A 16,820-nucleotide genomic window follows, 5' to 3' on the forward strand; every position below is an offset into this window, starting at 1 on the left:
CTGTATTGGCAGCAGATGTGGACATATGCAATCTACCTGCTCCAGCCAGGCCACGATTTTGTTTAAAATGCTGGAGCTGAAGACTTTTATTTGAGTGTTGCTTATGCTTATACCTGAAAGCATAAGACCGATTTAGTAAGGCCCTCTTCTTTGTTATAAATGCCTCCTTTGTTCCGAATTTAAAATACTGATAAGCACTGGGTGAATGTAACTGAAACGCCCTTTTTTGTTTGGCCAGCAGCATGACTCTAGAATATCGTGCTTCCCTTACCACATATTGGGTATAAAATTACAGTTCTGCTTTGTATACATAAAAGTAGATATTTTGTATATTATACAAACATGAAAGTAGATAGTTTGTTTCCTCAAATCATGTTATTAGGAATTGTTGAAATACGCCTCTGTGCTTTCTCATCTTAGGTGTATATAATCTCATTAGCTTTGCAGAGAAGGCAGACATCCATAGGGTCTGAACTAGTATTCAAAGAGATATGCTCATTTTTAGTCCTGGCCAATGATATTACATTATTGTTTAGAAAGAGATAGTGGGTTATATCTTATAAATTTAATATACTTTTTTCCTGTCATCAAATAACAGCTAAATTATTCTATTGATAAACACCAGGGCTTATATCAAACTTGGCTTATGTCTAGATTGTTCCATTTTTTTTCCCAGTGAAGAGCCCAGAAAAACATGCCAACCTCTGCATTTCACGGGCATTAGCAACCAATACGCAGTTAGTTGCTCTTCACAAATTGTTCAGAAAACATCTCACTGGGGGAACCAAAAGGACTCAAGGGGGAATTTATTGGCTATTTGTGAAACTGATAACAAAACCTCTCTAAGCCTCCCTGGTAAGTAAAGATAATCCCCCACTTCCATCACGGTATCAACTGTTAAATAGGATGATGCAGTTAGGAAACAGTTTGTAAGCCCCTGCTGGTGTTATCATTATTGTTCAAACATCAACACTGAGCATATTAAAGCAGGCCTCGTTAAATCCAGTGCTTTAGATGTGGAAGAGAGGGCTGCAAAGGAAACAGACTGCATACCACTGACACACTGGTGTTCCAAAACCACTCTGCTTGTGGTGGTACAATTCCTGGTCTTTCAAGGTAACGGGCTTGTTCTGTCTCACAGAACTCCTCCTGCCCTTTAGCTGAGGTACCAGATAAAGCTAATGACTGCCTGTTGGGCCTCCAGGATTAGTAAGAGAAAAGATGTTGGCAATCTTCTGAGGGCGTCCAGAGAGGCTTTTTTTTTTTTCCAACCAGACATTTATGTGGGCAGCAAGCTGATTTAAACAACTACAGAGAGTTATTAATGTGCCAAACTAACGAGAGTTATCAATGTGCCACCAAAACAAAGGCTGGCCTGACGAAATACACATCGAGCACTCCTGTCTCTAAACACACACCGAACTCCCATGGGCTCAGCAAGGAAAGGAGTCAAAGGCAACTGCCCTGAGCACTGATACTCTGCAGGGCTCCTTCTACTACTTCTGTCAACAGAGACAGCAAAGGGATTTTCATGAGCGGTCTGAGTGAAAAAGAAATGAGAAATATTGAGAAACTGATGGACATTCACTGAAAAGCAACAAACATGATTTATAAGGCCGAAGGGACTGCCTTCCAGAGGCAGATGAATGAAGACAGTCTCTCAGCATGACCACCAGGGGCTAACCATCTGGGACTGGCTCATTGGCCTCAGCCAAGAGTACTTGAGAAGCGTAAACAGCATGGATGGAGAGAAGCTATTCAGTGTGGTCCAAGGGGACAGGACAAGGTGATAGAAATGAAAGTCAAAATGCAGATGATTAAGGTGGCAGAGCAGGTCACACGCTGTCATAATGGAGGGGTCTATTATTGACTATGCAGCGCTGTCCCCTGGGGAGAGCGAGAATCCCTTTCTCTGGCACTATTTGCAATTGGAAAAAGCACTAAAAAGTAGCCAGGCATACTGCAGAGGGCGAAACCACCACGTGCCCTCAGAGAATCACTGAGATGGCTTAATAGGTCTTCCTATCTCAAATTACTGTGATGTAGCTAGTGTATACAGGGACCTGAGTTGCCGGAATCATTTTTCCATCACCCGAGAGCTTCTTCTTTGTTATTGTAAAGAGCTGGTGAAGAAATCATCACAGGTAATGGAAACAAAACCTGTGCTACAGAGAGAGGCCTACAGAGTCCTGATGCTTCCATGCAACGATGGGAACTGACTAGGATTAGTCAGCCTAAAGAAACATGTCTACCAACTGAGACCAGGGACAATATGTTCATATCGATCCAGATTTAAGACAAAGGGCAAGAGGCTTTATTGCATTTGGATTTTGGCTCCAAAAATTAAAAAAAAAAAATCAAATAGATGGCTCTCTAATCTAGAATAAAGACTTAAGGTCTATCTTTTCAAAATTGCTTAGCCATGAAAAACAGTGAAGAAGCAATTACTGTGTAGAAACTCCAGCACTAATGTATTGAATGCGTGGATCCGACAGCTCTGTTTACACCTGCAGCTGTAAAGAGCAACTGACACATCCTAAAACCTGTGGTGGCCCAGAAGGGCATAAGTGGGCACAGGCTTGAATGCACCTGGGATGATAGCTGCAACCGAAAGGAATGGGTACAGTGTGGTCAGATGGAACCTAGACCAGGCAGGCAAACACTGGTGTCATTGTGATGGCTACAAGGCACACAGCTGTGACCATGGAGGCCCCCTCTCAACCAGAGAATGATGGAAACAGGGTGGCAAACAAAAAAAAAAAGAAAGAGAGAGAGAGAGAGAGAGAGAGAGAGAGAGAGAGAGAAAGGAAAGGAAAAAGGAAAGGAAAGGAAAAAGGAAAAAGGAAAATGGCAAAAGGAAAAATGAACAAGGAAAAAGGAAAAAGGAAAAAGGAAAAAGGAAAGGAAAGGAAAGGAAAAAAAAAGCAAGAGGCCAACAGGAGGGAGGGGCAGCGAGAGACGAAGCAAGAGAAGTTAGAGCCATGGAAGCCCACAGATGTCAGCACTTCACAGGTGTGGGGTATCTCACTTCCTGATAAAATCATGGTACTGTGGTAGGTACTAAGTGAAACTTGGCGTTCTAGAAGACTGAAGCTTCTACAAACAAATTCAGGGGTTGACCTACAGAGGACAGATATAGGTCAACCCTCATCCTGCTGCTCGCAGCAGCTGTGGCCAAGGCGAGACACAGCTGCCTGGCACATTGAGTTAAGCTGCTGTTGCTGAAATCAACAGAAGCCATTTCCTGCCTCCTTGCCGGCTCCACTAGTCTGGTTAGGACCAGTTTAGGTACAAGCTGAGCTGCTCGCTAGAGTTCCTGGAACACTGTTGCGTGGCTTCTGCTGCTGCTGGCATGCCCGTTTCTATCTCATTCACGTGAAAGATCTATTCCTGTCTATAAAAGGAGGCTTAAGATGCAGCAGTCCCTCATTACCCCACATGCTAGCACGAATTTGTAGAACCAGGGAGATTTTTACTTCAAAATAATGGTTGGGGAAAACGGGGGAGTCTACCCAAAGACCTATTTCCAGAGAGGACATAGCAAAAATTGTTAGGTGGCTGATTCGAGATTACCCAGAAAGCCCATTGTTAAGACAGGAGAATTGAGCGAGTAGGTCTGGAAATCAGGAAATTATGAAATCAGATGCAAAGACAGAACGTCACTGGCCCACACTAGGTTAATTAGCAGTTGGAGATCGTGGCTCAGCAGCACATGTTCCTACAGGCTAGCTGATTACTTGTCTGGCACTCCTCTAACAGGAGATTTGACCTAAGTTGGTACTAAGTTGATTAGATAAGGCTGAGAAGAAATACTTTCCGGTCACTTTCAGGAAAGAAATTCCACTTCTCTGAGGGATGTAGTAAGAAAGTATTCCAGCACCCGTGGCTGCTGGGCGCCATTTGGAATCATGAGAGAGCCCTTCTGGGCTTCTAATTACATAAGGTAATAATTTCCAGGGCAGGAAAAACGGCTCCGGGGATAAAGTGCTTGGTACATAGGCATGAGGATCTGGGTTCAGACCTCCAGCATTCAGTAAAGGGTACATGGCAGCGTCTACCTGTAACTCAGGGTTAGGAGCGTGGGAGGCAAAGAGGCAGAACCTGTGGTCTTGCTGGCCAGACATTCTGGGTTCTAGGTTTAATAATGAACCTTGTCTAAAAACAAAGCAACAGAGGAAACACTGCTTGTTACCTCTACCTGCCCTCCATCCCACATTAGCAGTTCACTTCCTTAGTGACTAGGTCAGCTTGACTGGCTGACTGGTGGCTCTAAATTGTATAAGAATCCATCACACTCTTGTTTCTGGGGATTCTTGTTTTGTTTTTTGCCAGTTCCTATCAAACAATTGTCAATATTTCAATATTTTTACTATTGACATAGGGTTGTTTGTTTTGTCTTATTTTTCTCTTTGTTTTGTGACAGGGTCTTTTTCTAAAACCCAGAGAGTACCAAACTTAAACTCTCTGTAGCGAAGACTGACCTGAAAGGCAGGTAGTAATTCTCCTGCTTCAGACTTCCAAATGCTGGGACTGTAAGTGCAGGTATAAATGACCACTCCCAGCTTAAGAACTCTGACGGTGCTTGTCTTTACATCTCTAGGATACTTGTTCGTATTTTTCTCTTTATTCTTATTCAGAATAGAAAAAGTAATTCTAGTCTAGTCTAACAAAATCTACCTCAATGTTTTATTCTTTGTGATGTATGACAATGCTGTTACCTTTACTCATTCACTAAAGTCTCTCTCTTTCTGTCTCTCTGTCTCTGTCTGTCTCTGTCTGTCTGTCTGTCTGTCTCTCTCTCTCTCTCTCTCTCTCTCTCTCTCTCTCTCTCTCTCTGTGTGTGTGTGTGTGTGTTTATAGCACCTACAAGCCAGACACTAAGAATATTAAGCTTAAAAGAATAGTCTGCCCTCTTGAGTGTGCATCCTACAGAGAAGTGAATGTAGGTCAGTCACTAGCGACAGAGCCACATAAATGGATCTGAGCTGGTGGCTCATACATAGGAAGGTACGTGGTATATGAGACTTTTAATAGAGTGATTAGACTTAACCAGGAAGTTCAGAGAAAGCTGCTGAGAAAGCAGTGTCCAGACTCTGAATGATAAAAAGGAGTTGGGCAGTTAGGAAAGACTGTGGCAGAACGTGAGACTCCTAAGTGCAAAGATGCTGCTAAGAGGCAAACACAGGAAGCATGAAGGCCTGTAGAGAGTGTAAATTCACATCAGATCCCAGAGGGGGAACTGATATAAAGTGAACCTGAAACGGTCTGCTGGGGATGCTGACGACATAGCTACATTACCTTCAACAGCCAATCCAATCCAACTATTATGGATTTTCTTTTCTCCTATAGTTCAATTCCTCCACGCCCTTCCCTTTCTTTATCGATGCCCTCTAGTTCATTTTATTAATATTATCTCCTCTTATCATACAGCTTCTGTGATGATACCTTTGTGTACACCTACTTTTGCCCTACTTCAGTCCATTCCTACATAATTATGAGAATACAGACACAACATCTATAGCATCCAATGACCTAGAATGAGATTCAATCCTAGATGAGATTGCACTGCCCATGAGATATTTGCTACAAGAGTAGATTCTAGCTACTTCTGACACATATGCACAAAATAAGTAGCTATGTTGTCAGGTTGATTCACTTAAGTATAATAATCTCATGATTAATATGTATATCAAAACATACCATAATATATATATATATGCAATGTTTTTTAATTAAAGAAGATAATTTGTGTTGCTAGGAGAAAGGAGTTATGGAAAGTGTGCTTTGGGGGTTTTGTTAGTGTTTTGTTTTTGTTTGTTTTTAAGAGGAAAGCCTACGGAGCAAGTATTTTGAGTTCAATCTTGAGCCTGTTGAGTTTGGGATGTCCTAGAGGAGGAAGAGAGTGGGAAGCAAAGGCTAGGTAGATGTCTTCTGCTGGCTGACTTAGACCCATTATCTCTGCTGCTCTGTCCAGAGACAGCCATGCACAGAACAAATCCCACTCATCTCTAGCAATACATTCCCTTGTCTTTTGACTTCTAGTTAGGTTCAGCCAGTAGGAGATAGAGAAGAAAGAAGGAAAGAGTGAAGCAGAGGTATTGGCCCATGTTCTTACCATCCTCCCGTCTTTCCTGTCCATCCTCTCTTGTTCCCTTCCTCCACCCCCTCTTCATCATACTCTTCCTTTTTCACAGGTCATCCTTCTAATCTCCTCTCCCTCATCGCCACAGTCCTGTCCCCCCCCCCCCAATAACATTTACCTCCAAACTCTTTCATGATTAAGACAAGGATTGTTCCCTGACATACCAGATCCTGTCATCATTTGATGCTTTGTAAATGATCTCAAGTAAAACATGTGGAACGTGCCACTGTTTTCCTGCCTGGAACCTGACTAATACTGATGCTTTAGAAATAGCTGAGTTGGCATTAAATCAGTGAGTCATCTGAAGACAGGTAGTAATTGGAGCTCTGCACAGGTATGAGGATACCTCAGGAGACAATGTAAGGAAGAAATGAAGCCCGAGGAACTCAAACATATGGGTCTTCAGAAGAGGCTGATCCTGCTAGAGGAAGGAGTAGCCCAGGTGTTAGGGGAAATCAGTAAGTAATGAACACAGAAAGAAGCAAAGGGTTAGTAATCCAGAATCATTAGTAAGCCACACCATTTTAAATCTAGTACGTATTTCTTGCGTGCCTTCCTGTTTGTACTGCTTTCTTCCTTTACATTTTTTTTTAAAACATATTTAGAATTTATTTTGGAACACTTAAGGTAAAAAAGACACTTGCCTTTAAACGGCCATCACTACAATGTCATATAGAAAATGATTCATCAAATTTTTCACCGTATTCACTTTACCACACACTTTTAAAATACAATGATCCTACCAGCGCTGAAACCCACAAACCACAATAGCATGGCCATGATAACCATAAGGGTGTAGTAGTGGCACAGATATCTTGGTAGTAACCAGCAGCTCACTAAACTGAAGGCCGCTAAACAAGAGGAAACTCATACCTGGTACTAGAAACCTGGCCAACCATCCAAAGCTAGTGAAGTCATAGATCATTGAGGAAAATCTACAACCAGCACTTTATTAAACTACACTTTACTAAACTAGCATAATTTCATTACTATATTCTAAACATTTGTCTTTATGCCCAGATAAGTGTAGTTCTTATCTACACTTATTCAGCAAGGAAACTTCTCTTTGCAACAGACAGAGACTATTAAAGAAATCCAAAACCCAATGCAAATCGCAGAGTTGTGGAACACAGTCCCAGCCAGTGGATGCATCTACAAAATACTTCCCACACCTAAGGCTTGGGAAACATTGTGGAAGAGGGGGCAGAAAGACTTCGAAAGGCGGAGGGCCAGGGAGTGAGAGTGTGTCTTCTAGTAATGTCAGAAGTTAAAGTCTCACCAACACGACTCCCTAAACATCTGCTAAACAAAGACAAGAACAATAGACATGCAAAAGTGGACAAGGGAAAGCCCAGGAAGCCTCAGCTCTGTTTAAAGAACTATATACAACTAAGTTCTTCATAAAAAATGCTGAGACTGGGACAAAGAGTTTTCACAGGAAAGAGCACACTAATTGTTTATCCCATACCAAATGGTGAGCCTTGAAAGCATACATACAAGTAGCACTATACAGACTAAACAGGCTATATTGAAGAATATACATACATACATACATACATACATGCCTATAACATCAACTAACAAACAAGGAAGACATGAATTTGCAAAAGAGCAAGGAGGAGGTATATGGGAGGGTTTGTAATGAGGAAAGTGGAGGGGAAATGCTATAGTGTGATCTGTAAAACCATAAGGAAATTTAAAATACACAATGAGATGTGACGTTTTCTTCGATGCCTAAGAGCTTCCTCCTTGAGTTACAATGGAAAACGGTTACTGCTTGTCATGTATCTTACTATTAGAAAAAAAATCTAACCTTGTAATTCCTTAATTTTCAGAAATATATTATTAATAGTTGCATTTATTGTTTCCAGTTAGACTTTAGAAATCTTTTATCAATTTATAGAAAAACATCAGTTGGAGTTTAGAGTTATTAAATTATGTTGAAAGGAATTTAACTTCATTAAACTTAAGTCTTTTTAACCAGAACTTATTGCACACTGGTATTCATAAACATCAAAATACACACACACACACACACACACACACACACACACGCACGCACGCACGCACACTCCATTTACTGTTAAATCTTATTTCTGTACCACTCAAAGAATACAGTGATTTTCTTCAAGTAATGTACTAATGATGTTTAGTAAAAGTCACGCCCGTATATTTTATAGTTACATTTATTCTAGTTTTTCTTACCCTTAGTTATTTTTTTTTTCTCCAACTTGTTTTCTGGTATATGAAGAGCACATGTCCATGGTATAAAAATAGGAGAAATAAAGAATAAAAACGTACATATGATCATAATAGACCACACTCTGAGTTCAATATCATTAACTCTTTGGTGTGCCTATTACACAGTTACAGCCTCATCTACATGAATCTATCTTCCTGCACAGAGGAGACGTCAGATGGGAGGGTGCATTGCTCTACAACTGGTTCCTCTCACATTCCCTGTGAGACCTGTCTTCTCACATCAGTACGTGTATCTCTGTATATCACATTTCATTGCTGAGTGGATTCTTTTTATAGAGCTGTAGCTTAATCTACTTGACCAGTCTCAGGACATTTGCCATTTCTGACTTTCTAACATAAAAAAAAAAAAAAATGCTGTGATCTTATTTTATTAAATATTGATTATAGGAGCTGGGGCATAGCCCTATGGTGAAGCAATGTGTAAATGCATTTTCAAAAATATTGACCTTTTAAATTACATTTTTTAGGAATTGTAACATATGCATTTTTCTTCAGTGTCTTTATAATATATCTCATCATCCCACAATGATTCCATGGTTTCTGAAATCCTTATAAAGGATGTATAAATGTTGCTGTCTGCTTTTCTCATATCTGACTGAAGTTGATGAGTGACATTCAGCCACTGTCATTTCTGTTTGGTGTCACTCACAGTGTTCTGGCTCCTTAACTGTGGGCTCATATTTCTATGGGAACTCTTTGAAGCCCACGCTGGAGGGTTCATTTAAAGAGGATTTGCATTTGTTTCTGCCGGATGCCAATGGGTACTACAGGGGGAAGGCCACTCCAAACTGAATTCTCAGCTGGACATTTTTTCAGACCACCCAGAGAGTGAGATTCAGGGAACAAAACACACATAAGTGCTGGCTTGAACTTAGAAACTCCCAGGGAAGTCGTTCCCCTGTTTTTCCCAGTGCCAATTTTTGAGTTTTCCTTGTTGGTTACTGTGGGGGACAATTTTATGTTTGGTGTATTCTTTTGAGTGCTCTATCTTCTCCCTTCTAACCCAAGTGCATGTGTGTGTGTGTGTGTGCATGTGTGTGTATGCGTACAAATGTGCACATGTGTGAATATACATGTGAAGGACAGAAGACAACCTCAGGTGTCATTACTCAGGTGTCATCCATCCACCTATTTAAAGACAGGCTCCCTCACTTACCCTGGAGCCAGCCTAGCTGGTTAGCTGGGGAATCCCAGGGATCTACTACCTGCCTTGACCTCTCAGTGTTTAGAATAACAAACAGTGTCACCAAACCCAGAATTCTTGTTTTAAATAGGAGTTCTGGAGACTGAACTCAGGTCCTTTATTGACTGAGCCAACGTCTACCCTAGGATGCTATTTCAGACTACCATCTTTAGACTGGTTCTGAGCTTTATGATTTATGCCTCTCTGGTGGCTACAAAAACTGGAACTCAAAACCACCTAGATCTGTTGGAAGAACTCAGTGAGGAAAAAACATCAGCGGCTTGATCGTCTCCCTAGAACACTGACTCGAATTCATTTTGACTTGGCTTTGTTGCTAGTCTGTGGATGCATTTGAAAATGTGTTTCGATGGGGCTTGTGACAATGTTCAGAGCTAAAGTTTTTGCCTAGCATATTTGAGACCCTAATTTCTAGCCATACTATAAAATATTCAAATAAAAAAGGACATGCATATTTGGATTAGTCATAATTTAAAATTATTTTCATTGGAAGGGTTGGTATAAGAATCAGCTTTTCATTAAAATTTCTTCCATTCCACTTCAGCTATATACTCCCACATCCTACCCTAAAAGTTTTAATTTCCAATACTTGTTTAACTCCTAACCTCAATTTCAAATGTCTACTCCATAGCTGTCATTTCCTGTCCCGAACACTTCCTATTTAGCGAATTGTTACCTCAGTTGAGACTTCTGTTCCAATTACTCCAAATGTTTACAGGCCACCTTTTAAAATCTATACAGGGTCATCAAGTGGCAAAATCCAGTGTAAATTGTCTTCTGAAGCTGTCCCATGCAATAGGACTAATTGACCAGCATCTTAATGACACCTGATGTGCACCTGGATCACACTGATGCTCGTCTTCTCTACCCTCATCTACTTCTTCTTCTAATCTCGAATCTGACAATTATTGACTGAATTAAAAATCTCTCTAATCTGTACACAGATCTGGACGGAAATAATCACCCAGATGGACTGGTTTCCTCCTAAATTCATGTGGTTTCAGTATGGCCACAGGTCTACTGTTCCTTTCCAACCACTGGTACGCCCTTCAAAGCAAGATATTCACACCTTTCTGTAAATCACCAGCCTTTTCTGACCTTCTTCTGCCCCGATTGATTGGCTCCTTTCCTATTTCATTAAGAAAGTGGAACTTAATATCTGAGACCTTCCTCATGTACTCTCCTCATCCTCACAGACCTGGGAGATTTGTGATCTAATCTCTTGTATGACTTGTGAACTTGGTGTGGATCCCATACCATTTTCCCACACCTATCATTATGAACTATGCTCTACCAGCATGCTCTTCTGTTCTGAACGTATGTGCTTGCTGTCAGATTTCTTTAGACATGACAGGCAATTTTCTCTTGCTGCTTCAACTAAAAGAAATGGGGAAATCCTGGAAATTACATATAAGAAAATAGACAGGTAAAAAGAAGACAGACCAGTTAGGAATACTGGGGAAGCCCCAGTGGCTAAATCTTTGGCTTTTTGTTCATTTTTGTATATGTGCTAGAAGCTGATCAGAATAAGTTAGCAAATTGTAAGCTTAAAATTACAAAGTCAAATGGCCATAACAGAAGCCTGTTCTGTCTTGCCAAAGGACCAGGAAAAGATCAGCCTAGCAAAACAGAAAGTCCATAGACAATCAAGACTCTACTTTGGTGAAAAACCACAGAGAAAAAAAAACAAAAAACAAAAGACATGGCCTCTCTTCCATCCACACCAGCAAAATCATGTTGAGGAAGCGAGACCTGAACTTCCACTATGCTGTAACACACTAAAATATGCTTGCTAAGAAGGTATGAGAGAATGCTTTGTAGATTTCTCATAGGACAGTAAAGACCCATTCTGCTCTCCAATGTGACAGGAAACAACTTGGGGAATCTGAATTTCACACAGTTTCTCCTCCTTCCCTGTTGGGGCGCCATCAAAGGAGACCTGTGTTTTCACTATGGCCCAGGAGTCAGGAGGCCATCTTTGCCTTTGTATGGCAAAAAGAAGTTTCTAGGAAAGAGGATGAACGTTGTCTGTATCTCTGTTCCAATGCCAAAGTGTGGAGAACTGCTTGGGGTCTAGGCCCATGGCCTCACTTAACTCAGTCCTTTTCTGTGTCATTCTCTTTCTTAATTAAAGAAGAAAGAGCAGAACAGTATTCACCCATAGATTGTTGGCTACTAAGTATGTTGATACATATAAAGCCATAGGCCAGTGCCAGACACTTAAATATCAATCTTTGCTGCTGTCATATTTCACTTTTTGATATGTGCCTTACATGTAGCATTAGGTATATCCCATGACTTTGGATTTGTAGTGTTTTCATTAATCTTATTTTCTACAAATTTATAATTGTAACCATATATTGTAACTCTATACCCAAGAGTGTGTAGATGAATATTTTTAAGTTTCTGAGATAACAGGAAATTTATGTTTAAATGTTTGTTCTTAATTTGTAGCTTTATTTTGTGGTCAGAGAATATGTCTTTTTCTTTGTGCCATAAAAGGTTTTATTGACCTGTTCTTTATAATCTAGTACACAAACAATTCTTCTTTAAGTTTCTTCATTTAAAATAATTTCTCTCTTTTATTCATTGTGAAGTCCATTATGCTTGGGATTTAGTCTGTACACATGATTTCCAATAGACCAATCTAGACAGTTAAGTGAAATAAAAGCTTCAATCATGTGGAGTTGAATGCTTTGCTCAATCTGTAGTAAGTATAGCCTGTGTAGTTGCTGACAGGGAGTGCTGTGGAGCAGGCATTTCAGCTTTCAGGGATGATGGGCCATTTCCACTACCTCTCCTCTACTTGTAGAGTTCTTGCAAAGGTTACCTTTATTCAAATGTAGCTGAGTGTAATTTTAGAATGGGAACTCATAGTAACATTATCCCAGATGCTCTCCTAGGATCTTACTAGTTCTATCAAGAGGTCAAGTCTAGAACTGCATCCCATAATCCCAGTACTCAGGAAGCTGAGGCAAGAGGGTTGTAAATTCGAGGGAAGCTTCAGCTACATAATGAGACCCTATTTCCTAAACAGAAAAGTACATTACCTTTTCCCTTGAGTTTGGGAAGGTCTTTATAACCACAGTAAACAAATGGGTAGAAGACACATGTGACTTCCAATGAGTCATGAGTTGCAAAGTGGTCTCGATTTGCTTCTCCGTCTTGTGGTGGTCATTCTTGGAAGCCACTCACCATATTGTGAGGAGGCTCTACAGGGAAAGGCTAATGGTGTGTGTTTGGGCTCCCAGTTGACATCAATTAGTAAACATGTAAGTGAGCCTTCAGTTGATCCCAGCTAAGACACAGAGTAAAGACCAGAGTCAAGCCATCCTCTAAGTGCCATGTGCTATTGTGAGGCACAAACTCAGTGAGCAAAATATATCTTTGAGCAGTGGGCCAATTTATTATTCAGCTTTAGCAATCTATACTATAAATGGAGTATTCCCCACAACTTACCAGAAACTCCATGCAGAATGAGGATTTATAATGAAAAAAACATTGAACATAGATTGTAGGCTTTATTAACTCATAACTGCCTTTGGTCCTTGAACACTTTATGTAGTTTTTCTGAATCTTATCTGTGTCTCTCAAACGTGGTATTTGGACCTTTAAGACCTTCAGTTTCTACCATTGATGGTTCAATATAGAATATATGACCTTTAGACCCTCTTCAACTATCATTAATAGTCAATATAGAAGATATAAGTCTTTATATTAGAAAATTTAACTATATACTTCTGATTAATAATATTTAGATTTTTAGCTAACCCTCGAAGTGTTAAACTTCTTATCTAATATCCAAACTATTGGGAATAATATTCTAAAATGTTGACAGTACAGGATAGGATCATTTTTTTTTTATGGGCTCAGTTGTGGTATAAATGAGTTAGAAAGCTAGTTAAGGATTCACAGTGTCAGCTCACGGTAATGTAATAACTATCAATTTGCTTCCTGATTTTTTTTTGAGACATGTCTCTCATAGACCAGGCCTTAATGTGCTGTATAGCATCAGATGGATTCGAACTTAGAATCCTCTTGCTCTCCTCTCTTGAGTGCAAAGATTATAACTGTATACTACTATTTCCAGTTTATACAGTGCTGAGATTTGAACCCACCACCCTGTCATGCTGGGCAAGCACACTTATCACCTGCACTACATCCCAGCCCCAATTCCTGACTTTTATATTGCTTATTTGGAGAATTCTTCTTCAGTTATGGGGTGAGATGTTGCCAAATATGTTCACTAAGGTATTATTGTCTCTGTCTACAAATTCAGCGGCTTAAGAATTCTGTGTGCATTTTATAAGCCTGAATCTGTTGTGTAAGAAACCAGGCCAGCTTTTCGAAGTTACACCTCTCTGAAAGCTGAGTGTTCCTAGGAGTGATCTATTATGCCATGTGCCACATTCCAAATGAAGCTAACGTAAGTGTTTACTGCATGGTTTCCAACAGCCAGTCCGCCCAGATCCCTAGAGTGGAATGACTTGGGACAGCTGCCTTAAGTCAATATTCAGAGGACCCAGCCCTGCTGCCAGCTTTGTCAGTGACTCAAGGGCACAGCTGGGGCCTGTAAGAGGCTTGCTAGACCCTTGATGACAAGCACTTTCAACCTGAACCCCCTTCCTGAACTTTCCAGAATGACTGACTGTTTTCTCTTCCTATTACAACAGCCCTGAACACAGAGGGAAGCAACAAAGTTGCTGCTCTGATATAAACTGGATGCGCCTGAAAGCCCTTGTTGCGTGTCCCCATCTGTTTATGACAGTTGGACTTTGTGATTAGAATGATGTGAATTTGTTAAATATTATACAAATAGATGAAATATGAAAAAAGCTGTTTCTGTGAGAATCATTTGAAATCTTGGCAAAACATCTTGTCTAAAAGAGATCTCCTGCCTCTTGTCCCAGGCAATTCTCTAGTCCAGTGTCTAGTTCTTTCCTGTCCTTTCCTTAAGCAGTATGTATCAGACACCTGTCACGTGTAAGGCATAGTTCTCATTACAAACTCTGTAGGAGTCAACAAAGTGTGGTTATTCGTATTGTCAGAAACAGAGACACAGTATCCGCTAAGAACAGCAGATATTTGTCTTTATCGCTGATAAAGTGGAAAACTGACATGAGAAAATTCCCATGCTGGTTCTGCCTAAGGAAACGTTTCTCATTGCTTGGGTTGTATATTCATGCATATGTATATCTGTATATATTTACGTACATATATACATGCATGCATGCATGTATGCATTATTTGGTTTCCTGAGAAAATTAAATAGGCTAGTATATGTAACATTTCAGCTTTATCTAGGGGCTGATAAACCTTTTCTATAAGGATCCAGAGAGAAAATATTACTGTTTAGTGAGTCATGGGTTTCTCACAACTACTAAATTATGCTGTCGTACCATGAAATCAATTGTAATACATAGACAAATGGGTAAATAAATACGATATTATTTACAAAGCTAAGAAAGAGTTCCAATTTGCTGGCTCCTAAGCTCTATCAAAATCCCTTACTGGTTGCCCTATTTCTAATTAAAGTTGTACAGATTAGCTTAATAACAACAACAACAACATCCCACATCACTGAAAAACATCCACGAATTCCCTATCTCTTTGCCCTCGCTTCTCACTTACTTTCAGAGCTAGACAGTTTGACCTCCTTGCTCTCCACTCACTAAAATCACTCTTGTCAAGGTCACCCACAATCTCCATGTTGCTACTTCCCTGAGAAATTTCAGTCCCTCTTTCTTAATCTCTCTACAACTTTCAACATAGCCAGCTACTCCCTCCTCCTTCTGGAAAGCTCTCCACTCTTAGCTCCTGTGGGCTCTCACGACTGCTTTTCCTTCTAACAGCGACTCCCTGTTCGCTCATCACGTGTTTCTACCCTTCGCAGACACTGAGTGTTGGCAGGGCTTGGGGCTCCGCCTGGGTTCTGTTGCTTCTCTCCCCACTGTTTCCCTGGGAGACCTCATCTGCTCTGTCACTTTAAATGGCATCTTTATGTTCCCAAGTTTATTTCTTCGGCTCGGTTCTTTTCCCCAGTTCTTTACTCCTATATCAAATGCCACTTGTATGCCAAGTCTCTGGATGTCTTCGGCACAAAATGGTAAGGAAATATTATTGAGTACATAAATTAGTTTACCTCATTGCCCCAACAGAAACCAGAGCCTAGTCACTATGTTCCGTTTTGCTTCTGCTCCCATTGCTAAGATGCAGGCTTTTTCTTTCCTGTTTATCTCCTTAGTTTTTCCCAGGATAGCTGTATTTTTTTTCCCCAAAGGAAAATATTGAAATACTTCTAACACTGGTTACAAAGAGCAGCTGGCCCAAGTCCCCGTCATGACTGCTCCACTTCTGGAGATAGCCTGGCCCTGCAGAGGCCTGCAGATTCTGCTCTGGTGCCCAGTCCAACAGCCATTCTACTGGGTCAGTGCTCAAGCCAAAAGGGTTGTTAAATACTTGACCATACTTCCTCCTTGCCTAATGCTGCCTCCGCCAAGAGATTCCGGCCCTCACACATCAACTCTCACCCAGTCAGGTGGAAAAGCCATCTAACTCTCTCCCTATCTGTTTGTTGTCTTGTTCATTTCCATGCTCTGCATAGCAGCCAGAAAGGTTTGTCTGAAACAGCAAGCTGACTCCATCTCCCCACTGCTTGGAACCTTTAAACTTGGATAAGTCCGAGATAAAAATCGGACCTTCAGGATCCGATGCTGTTCATTCTTCTGGTCTCATCACCTAGACAGGGACTATCCTGACCCTTTTCATGTAGGTCCTTCCTGTTATTATCTTCAAGAACTTTGTCTGTTTTCTCCACTGGGTATTTTAACCTGAACATGGCTGTGTGAATAATAATAATAATAATTATTATTACTATTTAAATCCACTTCTCTTACTAAACTATAAGCTCTTTGAAAGCAGAGAGCATATTATGTTTGGACATTGATTCTTACCAGCTTTAAATTTTTTATTATTGTTTGGCCATTTCTCTGTCTTTTCCTTCCCCCCATCCCCCCATCTCACACATAAACATGCACACACAGAGGCTTCTTTTACCCTCTAATGACCATCTCTCGTCCCCCTCCCCCTTCCCCAACCCTCCTACTTCCTCCAAGTCTCCCTCCTACTATCAGTAATTTTATATTTGTTTTGTTACTCACTGAGTTTAACCAGGGCTGCCAGCAGGGTCATGGTGTGGGGTTAACCACCAGAGCA

The sequence above is a fragment of the Arvicanthis niloticus genome, chromosome 15, assembly GCF_011762505.2.
Source record: "Arvicanthis niloticus isolate mArvNil1 chromosome 15, mArvNil1.pat.X, whole genome shotgun sequence".
In the NCBI taxonomy this organism is placed as follows: domain Eukaryota; kingdom Metazoa; phylum Chordata; class Mammalia; order Rodentia; family Muridae; genus Arvicanthis; species Arvicanthis niloticus.